The sequence below is a fragment of the Lonchura striata genome, chromosome 1A (genome assembly GCF_050655825.1).
Source record: "Lonchura striata isolate lonStrDom1 chromosome 1A, ASM5065582v1, whole genome shotgun sequence".
Taxonomy (NCBI): Eukaryota; Metazoa; Chordata; class Aves; order Passeriformes; family Estrildidae; genus Lonchura; species Lonchura striata.
The window spans coordinates 18,711,882-18,716,617 of record NC_140741.1 but is presented as its reverse complement, the minus strand read 5'-3'; positions in this window follow the sequence as shown (position 1 = coordinate 18,716,617).

Below are 4,736 nucleotides of genomic sequence, written 5' to 3'. Positions count from 1 at the left end.
CATGGATCCATGGTGTTTTCGTGGAAAGGGATGAGCTGTGTCTTCCCACCATCCCAACTAGCGCCAAGCATGAGCCAGAGAGGACATCAAGCAGCTGGACCCTTGACCTGGCCAGGCCCTCAGCTTCCCTGTGAGTCTCAGAGGCCGGGTGGTCTCGATCCCTCACCTGGCAGCTTGCCAGGAGAGCCCAAGGTGGAGCTCACCTGCGGGATCTTGTCTGGGAGACCTGTTTCCCAAAGCTCAGGTGGGCTCTCCTCTGCTGTCATGGATGCTGCTGCTGGGAAGCACAGTAGGGAACAGGCAAGGGCAGAGTGTCTGCTGCTGCCTTCTGTGCTCCTGCCTGGGCAGGAGGTGGGGCCTCCTGCTCCCCTCTCCTCTGCCTGCGGTGTCCTCCTTCAGTGAGGAGGTGTCAGGGGAGTTGAGTGGAGGTTGAGGCAGGGTTGAGGGCTTTTTTCCAGCTGGTGTGAAGGCTGTTGCACTTGTACTGCTTGGGAGGGCAAGAGCACCTGGAGCATCCTTGAGTCTGCTCTTTGGAGGAGAGTCTCTTTGCCAGCTGCTGTGGGGTTGCAGAGTGAAAGCTGCATATGGATACCTTTGCTGCAGCTGTGCTATGCTGGACTGCACAGGACTCCCAGAGGCTTTGAAAATGATCCTTGTGCTTCTGTGGTTCATGGGCCTTGCCAGGTGAGAGAACCTTTCCGACCAGCAGTGGCGTTCAGAGGACCTCACCTGCACCCCACACCAGAGCAGAGCAGTGCGTCCAGTGCTGCTCTGTGAAGCTTTTGAAGCCATGTAACCAGGTAGGTTGGGCAGGTGGGTGGCCCTGCTTGAGCAGGGGCATGGCCCAGGTGACCCCCAAAGGTCCCTTCCCACCTCAGCCTCTCTGTGGTGAGCACAGTAGGTGCTGGACAGCCACAGTGTCATACCAGGCAGGAGGCAGGCAGACAGCACCTGCAGCTCTGCCCCCCAGCTTCTGTGTGGAGACAGAGGAAGCAGCAATAGAGGGGCTCAGAGAAACCAGCAGGATTTACTCCCCATCCCCACCCAGGGTCAGGCTCCCTCAGAGGTGACCAGGTGGAGGGTGGTGGGGCTGCCCCGTGGGTGTGCACAAAATTGGTGCCACTTCAGAGTCACAAGAGGTGGTGGTGGCTCATTGAATGGAACTGCAGTGGGGTTCGAGGGGCATCAAATGCTGTGCTTTGGTTCTCATTTTAGAAGGAGTTTTTAATGAAAACATGAAGCTTTGCAAAGCTGGGGTCACCCCCACACGTGTAAAGGTGGCCAGGATGCCTGCAAAGCTCTGTGGGATGCTAAATAAAGCTGATCTGTGGCTCGGCTCCAGCCTTCAGAAGTAGGTCTCCTACATGGTCCCACACTGCCAAGCCTGCTCCTGGGGGACTCCACATTCCTCTTCTTAAGTGATGTGGGACTTGGCTTTCCTTGGCAGGAGCTGTGGTAAGGAGCAGGGAGGGATCCCAGGCTGCCCAACGCTTAGCTCAGCTTGAATTGGTATGCAAGCATGCTGAGATACTGGCAGCTTTTACTGCAATGTCCTAATGGCTCCAATTAAAAAGGCTTGTAAAATAGCCCTGTTTGCCTCACTGGGGAGCTCCAAGGGGGCTCTGCCAGCACAGGGCTCCATGACCACTCAGTGCATTTATTGGCTGCTATCAGGAAAGTAGGAATCAAGCCTATATAATATACAAAATCCAAAGGTGTTAAAAAGCAGCAGCAAGAGAAGTACAATGAAAGAAACATTTACAGCTGTGTCATTAAGGATTTAAAAAGAAACTTGGACAGGAAGTATTGGTCTCCAGCTGCAGAAGAACCTCTTCAGCTTTAGTTTGAGCTGTGCTGCTCCAAGATGAGATTGACTCTCCATCTAAGGGCTCTGTATATTTGGAGGCAGCCACCTGTAAGAAAAAGCCATAAGACCATCTGTGCTAGGTGTGACCATGGGTCTGTGTGTCCTCCCATGGAGGCTGCCAGCAGAAGGTGACCAGAGGAGACTATGAACAGAGCACAAACACTGGAGATGCCCTATATTTTGTACACACACACACACTGTACTGTACACAAACATTAAACTTGCCTACTCTAGTGTCAGGGGTTTCCTGCACCAGAGCTGGGTCTCTGTATAGCAGCCTTGGACGAGTTTGTGCTCCATGACCATGTGTACAAGGGTGTGGGCAAACGTGCTGGGGCCAGAGGCCAATCTGGGGACAGTACAGATTTACCAAAGGGTGCTGGAGAATCAGAACACTGGTTAAACATTAAAAGCTGTGATCTCTGCTCCCTGACAGTTCCTGCCTAATTAAACAGCTCTCACACATCAGTGTGAGCAGCTCTGCAGGGCCCATGATGTGCAGGACTGCACTTGCTGACTCCCAAGCTACTGGCTAAATCCCAAGCTCTGTACCCCTCCTTGGTTTTCCAGCTGTCAGTGTCCTGTGACAGCTCAGGAAACCTGTGAAATCCTAGGCCTCCCAGAAAGTTTTGGGAATATCCTATCCACCATTCAGTTGTTGATTTACCTGTAGCTACTGCTGTCAGGACAGACAGACAGCTTTGGGCAGTCAAGAGACTACACCCAGCCCTGCATGGGGCAGTCAGATTTGGGCTTGGAGTGTTGCAACCAAGGGGGGTGTGTTTGCACTTCGCTGCATGTGGAGATCCCTGCTGCCAGTTGCCAGGAGACTTAGAACTCACCTCTTTGCCTGGAGACAGATTTCAGGTTGCAGGTGCCAGCAGGCAGCTTGCAGGTGTAGAGCCCCAGGCAGCCACCAGTCAGAGGGCTTCTGGCCTCTGGGACTGGATGCTGTGGCAGGAGTGCTGCTGAGAGAAGGGAAGTGGTGGCTGCAATGCCCATGGCAGCCAGGACCAGCCCAGTCCCAACTGCGCCGTCACTCTGCAGCAGCTCACCAGGGTCTAGAGCAGCAGCTTCATTGCAGGGAGCTGGAGAAGCTGGGGCCCAAGGCAGTGCTTCCATGGGCAGTTCATTACTGGTTTTGGCTGGAAACACTCTAAGCTGGCCCCCACAGCCACAGCACACCCCTGCAGTGCCTCTGCCCTTTTGCTCTGGTGGCACCCGCCCCAGCTGAGTGGCATCTGGCACGGCGTCACCCAGCACTTTGTGGTTAAGGCAAGGTCTACTTGTGTGCCGCCAGTGTGGTTTGGGTTTGATAAAGGAGAAGTTGGTTATTTGTGGGATTCTGTGCTGAGCCCGTGGAGCAGATTTCCCATGGGCTGAGAAAGGCTGAGCCTCCTTCAGGTGCTGAGAGGAGCTGTGCCCATCAGGGCATCAGGGCATGGTGTCCCATGGCAGAGCTTGGAGAGCTTTGTTAGCACTGCACAGAGTGAACACTGCAGGGGCTGGGGCTGGAGCAGGGCTGCCCCTGCAGCTCTGAGGGCAGCACATGGGGACAATTGCAGCCAGACCTGCACCCTCATCCTGAGCTGCTCACAGCCATCAGCTCTGCTCTAAGCCTTGCCAGGTGCCAGCTGGGGATGTGGGGATGTCACTGCCCCACTCCCTTCTCAGACCTGTGCTGTGTTGAGAGGCCATGTTGTGACTGGCACCCTTAAGAGGAATGGCCTCAAAAACACCTTTTCTACCTGGTGTTTGCAGGATCACGGCATGTTCAGCTTGTCCTGCTCCTGCTGTCCTGTCTGATCCCAACTGGTACCCCGCTCACCCTGCAACCCCCAGCGCAAACCCTCTCCCTCTCTGTGCCTACCGTGTCGCTGTTGAACTTCCCGTGGTCCTTCAGTCTAGCCTCACCATCCTGCTGTGGGAGGGCTGCAGTGGGAGCCTCCAGGGCTGGCCAGGGGCAACTTGCTCCCCACTGCCCAGGAGAGCTTTGGCCATAGCCACCCTGAGCTGGGGTGTGCCTCTCTCATCACTTTCCATGCACTGGCCAGAGGGTGGCTCCTCTCTGAGCCCTGCCCAGGTAGCTTGTCCCCTCCATCTCCAAGTGGCCAAGGGGTTTCTTCAAGGAACTCAGCCGCTGCCTGCCTCTCCAGGTTGCTGGCCTGGCTCCCCAGATGGTGCTGGGGCTGAGCAGAGCAGCACCAGGAGGAGAGTGGTGACTGCCAGTGCCTGGACATCCATCCTCAGGTCCTGCCTTTGCTCAGGGTCCTTCTGCCTGGACAAGGCTGTTGCAGTCAGTAGCAGAAGTGGAAGCTGCTTTTTTCCCCTGACTCTGGATCCAGCCAAAGTGATTTTTATAGTGCAGGGACATACCTTGGGGGCACAGCCCTCCTCCCCCGCCCTGCTGTGTCCCACCTCACAGTTTGTGAGCAAACCCAGCTGCTCATGTGGGCCCCAATCCCCCTCCCTTGTGTTCCCAACCATCCCAGCACCCTTCTGCCACAGCCACCCTGTCCCTGCTCACATGGGTGTGTGCCATCTGAGCACAGAATCTTTCAGCTGAACCACAGTTGCAACCAAGGTTTCAGTAAAGGAAAGCTGATGGTAGATGTTGTGTGTCTGATGGAAAGGTGTGGGCTCAGAGAGAAGGAGTTGCTAAGAGCCTGGTGGAAGCAGCCTCAGGTGGGAGAAAGGCACCCAGTTAATGCCTCTATCAATTGCAGTGGGAGCTCACTGGTTAAATGGCAGAGCCCACCCAGGAGAGTGATGTTAGAGCTGTCCTGATCAAGCTTTGGTTGATCTCAGTGCTGTGTCAGACACCAGGGAGCTGCTCCTCAGCCAAAGGGTCTGACCATGGTCTCTAGAT